Source organism: Pongo abelii, chromosome 1, assembly GCF_028885655.2.
Source record: "Pongo abelii isolate AG06213 chromosome 1, NHGRI_mPonAbe1-v2.0_pri, whole genome shotgun sequence".
Taxonomy (NCBI): Eukaryota; Metazoa; Chordata; class Mammalia; order Primates; family Hominidae; genus Pongo; species Pongo abelii.
In genome coordinates, this window is record NC_071985.2 from 2,496,445 (window position 1) to 2,509,217 (window position 12,773).

Sequence of the window (12,773 nt, forward strand, 5' to 3'; positions counted from 1 at the left end):
TTGATTGGACCATAGGGGTGGATTTCTCATGAATGGTTTAGCACCATCCCTTTGGCGGCTGTCCTCGTGATAGCGACTGAAATTGTTGATTGGACCATAGGGGTGGATTTCTCATGAATGGTTTAGCACCATCCCTTTGGCTGCTGTCCTCGCCATAGTGACTGAGTTCTCCTGAGACCTGATTGTTGACTAGATCACAGGGGTGGATTTCTCCTGAATGGTTTAGCAACATCCCTTTGGCTGCTGTCCTCACGATAGTGACTGAGTTCTCCTGAGACCTGATTGTTGATTGGACCGTAGGGGTGGATTTCTCATGAATGGTTTAGCACCATCCCTTTGGCTGCTGTCCTCGCCATAGTGACTGAGTTCTCCTGAGACCTGATTGTTGACTGGACCACAGGGGTGGATTTCTCATGAATGGTTTAGCACCATCCCTTTGGCGGCTGTCCTCGTGATAGCGACTGAAATTGTTGATTGGACCATAGGGGTGGATTTCTCATGAATGGTTTAGCACCATCCCTTTGGCTGCTGTCCTCGCCATAGTGACTGAGTTCTCCTGAGACCTGATTGTTGACTAGATCACAGGGGTGGATTTCTCCTGAATGGTTTAGCAACATCCCTTTGGCTGCTGTCCTCACGATAGTGACTGAGTTCTCCTGAGACCTGATTGTTGATTGGACCGTAGGGGTGGATTTCTCATGAATGGTTTAGCACCATCCCTTTGGCTGCTGTCCTCGCCATAGTGACTGAGTTCTCCTGAGACCTGATTGTTGACTGGACCACAGGGGTGGATTTCTCATGAATGGTTTAGCAGCATCCCTTTGGCTGCTGTCCTCACGATAGTGACTGAGTTCTCCTGAGACCTGATTGTTGATTGGACCATAGGGGTGGATTTCTCATGAATGGTTTAGCACCATCCCTTTGGCTGCTGTCCTCGTGATAGTGAGTTCTCGTGAGACCTGATTGTTGATTGGACTGTAGGGGTGGATTTCTCACGAATGGTTTACCACCATCCCTTTGGCTGCTGTCCTCGTGATAGTGAGTGAGTTCTTGTGAGACCTGATTGTTTAAACATATGTAGCACATCCTGCTCTCGCCTGCTCCTGCTCTCGCCATGTGATGTGCCTGCTCTCATTTCACCTTCCACCGTGAGTAAAAGCTCCCTGAGGCCTCCCCAGAAGCCGAGTGACGTCATGCCCATACAGCCTGCAGAAGTGTGAGCCAAATAAGCCTCTTTTCTTTAAAATTGCCCAGTCTCAGGTATTTCGTTATATTAAACAGCAACACAACAATACATAAGATCACTGTGGCAGTGAGGAAAAAACTGAAAACAAATGTTCAATAATAGGGACATGATTATCATGTTACAAAGCCACAAAAAATATACATTCTGTGTCTACAATGAGAGAAGAATCTAAAACAAACTGTAAATATGACCTCAACTATGTAAAAACACACACTCCAAAGAGACTGAAAATAAATATACCAAAATGTTAACACTTCTTGCTCTTAGTTGATGGGAATACAACTGAAGTTTTTATTTTTTAACTTTTCTATATTTTCCATAATTAAATGTAACACTTTATACTCAAAAACTTTTTTAAAAGCATTGAACCAAGGACATAAAAGTTTATTTTTAATCACTAAGAATGTTATGCAGGTCATTTAAATATTAATATTGTTCCCCTCTTTAGAAAGAAAATAACCCAAATAAATACAAAGTAATAACAAAAGTTTAGCAAATTAAAAACAAAACACCCCATTTACTAAGAGCTGTCTGTGTGCCACACACTGTGGAAAGTCACTTTGACATGTGTTATCTCATGTAATAAATGTGTGGGTTTTTTTCTTTTAGAAAGTGTGTTTATCAACCATTTCAGTAGGTATCCACTGCTTAGGACCCTATTTTAGAGCACCACCGAGACACCTGCTGTAATTGCCAATAACCTACAGAAACAGGAATTCCTACAAAACCAGTTTTCCAGGGCACAAAGTGGAGACCTCTATAGTGGAACCGTATAGATCCTAAAAAGTAACTCATCCAAACTGTTTCACAATTTTTCACAACAGGTTTATTGAACCTTAAGTCAAAAGAGGTGGCATTTAAAATTCTAGTAAAATGAAGAAATAAAATTCTATACAATATATACCAAATGAATTATAAATTATACTAACCAAAAGATTTTTCATGTATATCTCCTGTTTTTTTCTTAAAAAAATTAAAACAAATCTATATAAAGCCATTCATGACATTAGCCATTAAGCTAATAGGAATGCTGGGTTTCAACAGTCATTCAAAATCTACCATATTTCAAAATTATACACTAACATGACATATTTCTTGCATATGTATATCATAGTGTATAGGTTAAAATGGATTATCAATAAATTAAAATTAATTTAGGAATTCCAGGATAAAGAACATAAAATACATATGGCAAACACAATTTTAAAAATTACAAAACCCAAGCCAGGAGTTCGCTCTTATTTCTTCTCTTCTTATGAACACGAAGCAAAAACTCATTAATTCTATCATCTCAGAGGTTATAAAATTTCAAAAACAGTTCAGGCTGATGTTTACTTTTAATCAAGGCTTTCGTTTTCTCACATATCCCTTTAAATCCATCCGCATATCAGAGGCAGATTACTCTTCAGAAAACACTATCTTTCTGTTTTGCATAATAAAAGCAATGACCTCACATACTTGTGGAATGAATAATTTTTCATGTCTCAAAAATCTGTAACAACATCCTATGGCCTGGTCATTTAGCTAGTGTTACTCCAGTCTTATGTTATTATTGAATATCAAAATAAACAAATCTGTTCAATTCAGATGAGTCTCAACCACATCCCGCTATCCACATCCTTTTATCTGGCTCTAAACTCCTATTCCTTGATTACTCTCAAGCCCTTACCCCAGCTGTTCAACTGCGAGAGCGCCAGACTCCTGCCAATGTTTTGGTCACGTTAACCAGCCTCATCCCAGCACTCCTTCCTTTCCTATCTAGCATCGAATTCATGTATCATCTCTTGCTACTCCTTAGTCTTCTTCTACTTCTACTGCACTCACCCTATAAACCCCCAGCCCTGATCAATCTAACTACTTTTTCTGCTCTTATAGACAATCTGCAATCTATTGCTAAAGAGCATCATAACCACACAAATGAATAACTCTCTGAAAGCAGTGTCCATCAAACCTCAGCTGGAACCTTAATGCTGGCCAGACACCCTTCCTCACAGAGCTCATGGGACCACACTCCTCCAGAGCTATTCTCAACCTTCATTACCAGTCTCCAGTCCCTGCCCATTCCTGGCTCAGCAGAGTCTCACCTGGACAAGTAAATAGAAGCTCCACCCCCATCTCGGTAAAAGAATGTTCCTATCCACTGTTCAAGGATAATTTTTCTACCCTGTACCCAGTTTCTCACCCACTCCCAATTCATCAGGGAGCATGTCTGTACAATCAAGCTCTCTATGGACCCATTCTTCTCACCATCACAAAACAGCGGTTGCCTTTACCCTAATCCCAGGTCTGAATAACTCTTCGGACTTGCAGCAAAAACTCAACCACAATAATTATTCGCTTTTCTATAAAATGCACAGAGGACAAACAAATGATTTAAAAAAAAAACAAACAAAGTACCCCACGAGGTACTAGAAAAATATAGAGTAATTCGTAAAGCTGTAAAAGATATAAGGTAAAAAAAATACTTGAGGAGCCGGGCATGGTGGCTCACACCTGTAATCCCAGCACTTTGGGAGGCCGAGCCAGGGGGATCACTTGAGGTCAGGAGTTCAAGACCAGCCTGGCCAACATGCTGAAACCCCATCTCTACTGAAAATACAAAAATTAGCCAGGCTTGGTGGCGGGCGCCTGTAATCCCAGCTACTCGGGAGGCTGAGGCGAGAATCACTTGAACCCGGGAGGTGGAGGCTGCAGTGAGCCAAGATCATGCCATTGCACTCCAGCCTGGGCAACAGAGTGAGACTCTGTCTCAAAAATAAATAAATAAATAAATAAATAAATAAATAAAATACTTGAGGAAGATTTGTTCAGATTTGTTCTTTGACTATGACTTTCCTTCATAATCTATTAAATTATTTTTGTTTTAAATAAAATACTACTAAAAATGATGCTTTTACATAGGAATCCTTATAAAACCATAGCTGCTTATAAGAGAGATTTAGGAAGGAGATGCAATAACCAACCAAGTCAAATTGATGCTGTGGTTCTTGTCTTTTTTTGAGTAACATATTCCTTGAAAAATCTGATGAAAGCTAAGAATTCCCTCTGAAAAATACACATATTGTGCTTTGGGAGGCCAAGGCAGGAGGATTGCTCCTGGAGGAGGCCAGGAGTTCTAGACCAGCCGGGGCAACACAGGGAGGCCCTATCTCTGCAAAAAGTTAAAAAAAAAAAAAATTAGCTAAGCATGGTGGTGCATACCTGCAGTCCCAGCTACTAGGGAGGCTGAAGTGGGAGGATTGCTTGAGTCCAGGAGTTTGAGGTTGCACTGAGCTATAATCTTGCCACTGCACGGCAACCTGGGTGATAGTGCGACATGCTGTCTCTAAAAAAAAATTTTTTTAAACAAAAAGAAAAAACACGAATTTTTGAATAACCATGTTTCCCTCAAGTTAAAATTTATTTACCTTTTTAAAAAATCTTTGGAGTGGCCAGGAGCGGTGGCTCATGCCTGTAATCCCAGCACTTTGGGAGGCCGAGGCGGGCAGATCACAAGGTAAGGAGATCGAGACCATCCTGGCTAACACGGTGAAACCCCATCTCCACTAAAAATACAAAAAACTAGCCAGGCGCGGTGGCGGGTGCCTGTAGTCCCAGCTACTCGGGAGGCTGAGGCGGGAGAATGGCGTGAACCCAGGAGGTGGAGCTTGCAGTGAGCTCAGATCACGCCACTGCACTCCAGCCTGGGCAACAGAGCGAGACTCAGTTTTATTAAAAAACGTCTTTGGAGCATTATTAGTTCTGTAATCGAGAAGGAAAAAAGAGACAAAGATGTGTACCTCTACCCCCAACCACTTCGAGTTTCTAATAAAATATGACCTATTCTGACCTGTCAGCTTTCCATGGAAAAAACTAAAAGGTGAGGGAAGGCAGAATAATCTATAGAGACATTCTGGGCACATTTTTTCACTTACACTGAAGAGCTGGAGGAAAATGGAAACTCTCCAGCAAAGGCTATACAAAGTACATGGTTTTACACAAAGCGTTACACAAGTACATGGAAGCTTTAGTTACAAAACAGATATTCTTAGAATATGTTTCCTCAGCCCAGATAAGTGTTCCTGGAGCAGAAATTTTGCTCGTAAGGTTTTTGCACTCGCAACTGTACTCTTTGAGGCTTCAGGGAAGGCAAGCCATGGACACACAGGTTAAAGCTCTGTTGGCATTCACCAGGCAATCCCTAGGTTTTCCCCAGCTATGCAGTGGAGACAGGAAGGATAAAAAGCCCGTAGGCATCAGAATGCATGAAACTATAACCAACCAAGAGGCCACCTGATATAATAAAAACTAACTTCTTCAATTAAATACTATTTTACTTTAGGTTATTTTGAAATACATCTTTCTCTGGCTAGTGAAAAGATGAGCTTTGGTGAATATGTGATCTATGAGATTAATTTTAAAACAAGAGTTCAAATGTAGTACTAACAAGACAGACTATCTTCTCTCTTCCGAGTCACAAAACCTATATTACATGATTAAAATACGGAAGAGCAAGGGTATTACCTCTAATTTTGGCTCTTTACAGTGCTTATCCAATGCTACAGGTATAACTCTAACTGGCATGGCAAAGAACTCCACAACAAAATTTTAAAAATACTTGCAGCAAAAACAATCTAGAGATTACTGTGTAAATTATTTAAAAGAAAGCCTGATGGCTGAATTTGAATTAAGATGCCACAAATGGGTATCAATAAAGACTTTTCCAGGAAACTATATTTCACAATATTATAACCAGTATAATTTACACAAACGTCCACCCCTCTTTTCATCTGAGCTGACGCTGAGGGAGGAAATCCTGTTGGTTACACGAATCCTTGTAAGACCCAATTTAAGTAAACTTTTTCATGCTTCGCAAGTGGAAAAAAAAAATCTAAAATGTTAATTGTTGCTTCATGAGGTAAAAACAAATAACTTAGACCTGGCACAGTGACTCACACCTGTAATTCCAGCACTTTGAGAGGCTGAAGTAGGCACTCTGCTCGAGCTCAGGAGTTTAAGACCACCCTGGGCAACATGGCGAAACCCTGCTTCTATTTTTCTAAAAAATTAATAATTAAAAAAACCACATACCACACACATAAATAAATAACTCCACTATGTATTACTCAATAAATAAAACATACATTTGGCTGGGAGTGGTGGCTCACGTCTATAATCCCAGTACTTTGGGAAGCCAAGGCAGGAGGATCACTTGATCCCAGGAGTTCAGGACTAGCCTGGGCAAAACAGTGAGATCTCATCTCTATTTAAATAACAAACCACACACATTTTCACAAAAATCCTTATTAAAAAATCTTAGGCAATGTTTTTCAGTTCATCTAAAAATTATTTTTAAGATTTAGTTGTATACTGGTAATAAGAGCTGCAGAAGAGAAAAACAATGAACAAGGACAATGCATACAAAAAATCAAAATATAAGCAGTATACAATCAAATACTCAAGGACAGCAGCATTTGATCTTATAAAGTTCCCAAATTTTTTAATAACATTTCAAAATCTATAATATAAAAAAGTACTTTATTTAATTCACTTATTTATGTATTTTTGAGACAGGGTCTTACTCTGTCACCCAGGCTGGAGTGCAGAGCACAGTGGTTCAATCATGCTTCACTGCAGCCTCGACCTCCTGTGCTTAGGCGATCCTCCCACCTCAGCCTCCAGAGTAGCTAGGACTACAGGCTTGAGTCCCAGGCATGGCTGTGACTGGCCAAAAAGCATTTTTAAAGGTTACTTTACCTTCATTCAAATTAGAAAACCACAGTCACCTAATTCACTGAGTTTTCAAAATGCAGCTAAGATAGAAAAAATATATAATTATTTAATCAGGTAGTGGCTCTCCAGGAAAAAAACAGGGCAACTATTCTCATAAGAAAACTTAATACATATGCCAATTGCAAAATAATGTTAATTTCTATAATTACCTAGATACTGTCAATTTAAATATGCCCAAATGTCAATGAAGGGTTACTATCCAGACAGTGTGGCACATGCCTGTAGCTCCAGCTCAGGAGGCTACAGCAGGAGGATCACTTGAGCCCAGGAGTTCAAGGCTAATCTGGGCAACATAGTGAGACCTCATCTCTAAAATATGTAAATAAATGTGACAAAATTTACCATTTACTGCTTCAGAATTTTTCTTAATCTAAAAGGAAAAATCATCTTGATTTGTCAGTATTTTGATACGCACACACTGTCTTTCCTTTCCACGTGGCTAATGATGATGAAAAACAGGAAGTCCTAAGAGATGGAAGGGTAGAGGGTATAATGGCAAAAAGTTTCCATCTCCAAAATGTTAAAGAGCAGGATCTCAAAACTAAGATAAAAACCATTTGGCCGGGCGCGGTGGCTCATGCCTTTAATCCCAGCACTTTGGGAGGCTGAGGTGGGCGGATCACTTGAGGCCAGGAGTTTGAAACCAGCCTGGCCAACACGGTGAAACCTTGTCTCTACTAAAAATACAAAAAATTAGCTGGGTGTGGTGGCACACACCTGTAATCCCAGCTACTTGGGAGGCTGAGGCAGGAGAATCACTTGAACCCAGGAGGTGGAGGCTGCAGTGAGCTGAGATCTCGCACCACTGCACTCCACCCCGGGCGACGGAGCAAGACTCTGTCTCAAAAAGGATAAAAACAATTTAAGAAATCTCAAGCTATTATAAGACTTCAGAATTCTGCTAATGATGAGTTCTTTAAAGAATATTACAAACAATTATTTCAAATGCTTAAAAAACAAAATTATTCCCTGAGAGGATATATAATTTCCCCCATGAGAATGATTCCTACATAAAGGAAAGCCTGTATTCATGTGAATCCTGAAGGCCGTGAACTGGAAAGAAGGTTACATAACAGTATCAAGACACACATAGATTGAGTTAGAATTTCTCATTAAGCATATAATGCTTTTAAAGTCCAGTTAAACCTTATCAGGGCTTTTTAAAAACTGAAGATTACCGCGCTATCAATTACTCTTCCTAAAATAACTATAATAAATTTGCTAAGACTCACTTGTAGAAACCAAGCAATGTATTTTCTCTCTTATCCAACTAAAAGGGTGCCAATAAACAGCTATCTAGTTTTAAATACAAATGGAAACATTATTATTTTCTTATAGAACATCCACACATCTCTCACAGAACAAGCAACATCCAATAACTATACCCCTTCCCCAATTCTGTCTTTGATCCTGCAACACTCCCCACAGTCCCTACATTGTGCCAGGTCTATCATGACTATATTTGACAGAGGGAGTTTGTTCACTGACCAAGTAATTTAAAATTTCTTCATACTATAAAGGCTGAGAAGAGGGCATATTTCTTGTATTAAATTACACTGAATATTAATTAGGCCTTCAGGCTAATTTAGCTATTAATGTAGATGTAACACACAGCAGCTCAAGTAGTATTTAGGGAAGTTTATTAGAGCACAGAGGTCAAGACAGGAACAATGATGGGTCTGACTGATCCCCATGGAGGTTAACTGGCTTTAGAGTTACCTTTGTTACAGCAGCTCTGAACCAGAGAAGGTTCTATGTAAATCACCACCCTTGTTGCAAAAACAACTTGAAGCACGTATGGAGACAGTATGTCAGTTGCTTTATATAAAAACTGCCACCTTTCCTTTTAAATTTCCCTAAACCACCATACACAAGTTAATCTTTTACTTTACTCAGGCTCCTAGCATTCTACAGCCATAAAACCTAGTCTCTTCCTTTCTAAATTTTGCTCAAAGATTTGATCTTTCCCTTGATAAGAAACACCATAATATAAAGAAGCACATTTATAAAACTCTTAGCCTTACCTGAAACTGACTCAGAAAATAACTCTGCAACAACAGGTACTCTACCTATTCACAATAAAGTTCAATCTTCTTGTAGGTCCTCAAGTTCTCCCTACAATTTAGTAGACAGAAACTCATACTGTGCCTTGACACACACTGTTGACGTGCAGATGTAAATAACTAGTAACAATGACACGCCAGGGTAACTAGTAACAATGACACGCCAGGAAATGACTGAACACTATTCATCTGATGAGCCTCACTAAACAAGCATGGGGCTCAATGTTAACATAGTCAGCACTAAGATAAAGAGGCTGGGCATGGTGGCTACGCCTGTAATCTCAACACTTTGAGAGGTTGAGGTGGGAGGATCATTTGAGCTCAGTTCAGGGCTCCGGGACTGCCACTGCACTCCAGCCTGGCCAATAGAGTGAGAATCTGTCTCAAAACAAACAAAACAAAACAAAAACACTAAGAGGAAGAGACTTAGAACTCTCTTCCTGCATAGAAACTTCTCAAATTAAATACCGCAGTACTTCAGGAAGGAGTTTTTAATTTACCCCACAGAATCAGACTCTCAGTGTAGGAAGACAGCTTAAAAATCATGTGACAATCCTATCATTTGTGCTGCTCAGTAAGGTAATATTTAGCTACATGTGACTGTTGAGCACTTGAAATGTGGCTTCTCCAAACTGAGATGTGCTGTAAGTATAAAATACCAGATTTTATAGATTTAGTATGAAATAATGTAAAATATCTCATTTTAAAAACTGATTTCATGTTAAAATAATATATATAAGATTAAATAAAATTTTACCTGTTTCTTTTTACTTTCTTAATACCACTACTAGAAAATTTTAAATTACTTATAAGACTTGCATTGTATTTCTATTGAAGACTGCTGCTACAGACCTACAGCCTTAATTCTGACAGCAAGCAAGGACTGTCGCTTGGCATTTCCCAATTACAGTTGTCATTTAAAAGCCAAAACAGGCTGGGTGTGGTGGCTCATGCCTGTAATACCAGTGCTTTGGGAGGCTGAGGTGGGAGGATTGCTTGAGGCCAGGAATTTGAGACCAGCCTGGGCAACATAGCAAAACTCCGCCTTTACAAATAAATAAATATATTTAAATGTAAAAAGCAAGAAAAAAAGTATTTTCTCTTCGCCACCAACTTAATTGAGAGAACAAGATAATTTAAGAGATTACAGAAATCATCAGCAGAATCATTTTGTCTTGGCACCATTTTAAAGGCATGGTGGCTCACGTCTGTAATCCCAGCACTTTGGGAGGCGGAGGTCGGAGGATCACCTGAGGTCAGTAGTTCGAGTCCACCCTGGCCAAATGGCGAAACCCCGTCTCTACTAAAAATACAAAAATTAGCTGGGCACAGTAGCAGGCGCCTGTAATCCCAGCTACTTGGGAGGCTGAAGCAGGAGAAACTGCTTGAACCTGAAAGATGGAGGTTGCAGTGAACCCAGATGGCACCACTACACTCCAGCCTGGGCGACAGAGTAGACTCCATCTCAAAAAAAAAATTACTTCAAAAAGGCAAAAACAGCATAGGACAGAAAACCACACTTCTTAAGAAAAAAGATGGGAAATACTGCACACTAATCAAGTTTTTCTAATAAAGTATGTCTACATCCTGATCATAAAGTTCATCTTTAAGGTGAAATCAACATTCTCAGCACTGGGACCTCAGAAAAAAAAATAAGATGTACAAAAATCTATTTTTATTATTCAAGTACCTTCAATTACAAACAAGTGAACCATCAACACTGTAAAAAGGGAATATTATAATGTAACTCTCCTTCCCAAAACCAAAAGAAAATAATAACACTGAAAAGCAAAATAAAAAATGACATCAGTTTTTCTAGGACTCAGTAGGCTAACTTCGGTCCACAAACATTATGAAATAAGACAGTGCATTTTAAAATAAGTGTTTTTTTTTTTTAACCACAATGTTTATTTTCCTTTTTCTCTTTTTCTTTCTTTTTTTTTTTTTAAGGAGACAGAGTCTATGTTGCCCAGTCTGGCTTCGAACTCCCGGCAGCAAGTTGGACCCCCAAAGTGCTCCCTTGGCCTCCCAAAGTGCTGGGATTACAGGCATGAACTACCATACCCAGCGACCACAGTGTTTTTTTAAAAGTATATTTAAAAAGTAAGAAATTCAACGACACATTTCTATGAGTGAACCATGGAGACATAATTCTATTTTATCTGATTTAAAAATACTTAGGACTCCGGGTCCTGGAGGGGAGAAAAAAAGTGTATTTCTGAATCTATGAAAATGTTTTCTAAGGGGAGAGGGGGAGGCAGCTCAGTAATGGAGAGAGGTTCAGAGGACGCAAAGTCACTTCTAGAAAATTGTCACTGAGAAAACTGTATGAAAAAAGAATTTAAGCAAATTAAGACCAACGAGTGAGTCCCCAGAGTTTGTACAACAGTTGATGAGATATTTTCTATGACGTCCTAACAAATTTATAATCCACAAAAGGTCACATTTGGTTGTCAATTCTTTATCCGCTTGAGCTTCATCAGATGAGTATAATCTTCAGACTATTTGCTAGGTGATACATTCCTTAGGAACCTTTTCCTTGTGCATTTAAATGCCAAATTCAATTACGCTCTCAGTAGAGTAAGCAGAAAGGATTGTACGTATTTTAAGACACGGAGTTGATTGGCTGCCGTTTCTTGCCTTGGTGGTAAGGATAATGGGTAAAAGCTCTTTCTAAGTTTGATCCTGAAACACCGAAAACACTCTCAAAGAACCGTGTCTTGTAACATTGCCCAATAGGTTAAAAAAAAAAAAAAAAAAAAAAAGACTGCCAAAATTTCCATTACAGCATCCTATTTTTAGTCTTCAAAATTGGGTCTTTTAAGTCGCATTCCACAGTACGATGTGTTTAACTAAGTTTACATAAGGAATAAAATAAGCATCCTAAAGTCTTAATCTTTTTAAGCTTAGAAAGGAATTGTAAGCTTTTAAATCTTCATTTTTAATCTTAACTTTAAGTCTTTCAAACACACAAACTGAAAAAATTAAGGAAAATATTGGCCCAGAGAGAGGAATGGAAGGGAGACACCACGCGGTTCTTGACAACCAAAGTGGTGGTGATGGGGGGGACCAGGTGTGGGGGGGAAATGAAAACCATCCACAAGGGTGGGGAGAGCGGGCTGTGGGCCACAGAACAGAAAGGAATGGAGACCGTGGAAGCCGCAGGCTCCTCCAGGAGCCGGGTGAGGAACGACTTCTGGCGCTAGTCCCCTAGGGAGGGAGAAATTGGCGCGACGCGCAGCAATAGGAGACCCACAGTAGCTGAGAAAGGAGAGGAAAACAGGCGACCTGAGAGGCGGAGGAGGTGAGGGGACCGGGCTACACCTCACCGGGAGGGCAGAGGCTGCGCGGCTGGAGGAGGACAGCGCAGGGGGAGGAGCGAGGGGCTTCCGAAAGGCTTTCCATCCCGGCCGCGAGCCGGCGGGTCCCCTGCATCCCGCTCCTCCTCTCCTCACCTGGGAATCGGAGGCGCAAGGATGGCTACCGCTGGGCGCCGGGTCTGTTTCCAGCCCCACTCGGCGACATGGCGGCCGACGTGCTGTCACGGAGCTTGCTCGGGTCTCCCGTGGCTCCGGTGAAGGAGACACCTCTCGCCTTTCCGCCCCGCCTCCCTCTGCGCACCACTCGCGGCTGGCCGGCTGGAGGCTGGCAGCCCGCGACCGCGGAGCATAGAGCACTGGCGGCTAGAGAGG

The 12,773-nt window shown here is 40.5% G+C and overlaps 1 protein-coding gene across 3 annotated transcripts in view; it reads right to left on the reverse strand.

The window, feature by feature from the left end:
* The window catches only part of CNST (consortin, connexin sorting protein), a 117,383-nt gene extending 104,715 nt beyond the window's left edge, over positions 1 to 12,668 (reverse strand). The window contains exon 1 of one of the 3 annotated variants that reach the window (XM_024248621.3): positions 12,537 to 12,668. The gene's annotated coding sequence lies outside the window, so the exon portion shown is untranslated. Of the gene's footprint in view, positions 1 to 12,410 lie in introns of all 3 variants that reach the window. The other 2 variants (XM_054549907.2, XM_024248622.2) reach the window with 2 other exon arrangements.
* Positions 12,669 to 12,773: the final 105 nt, after the last annotated feature.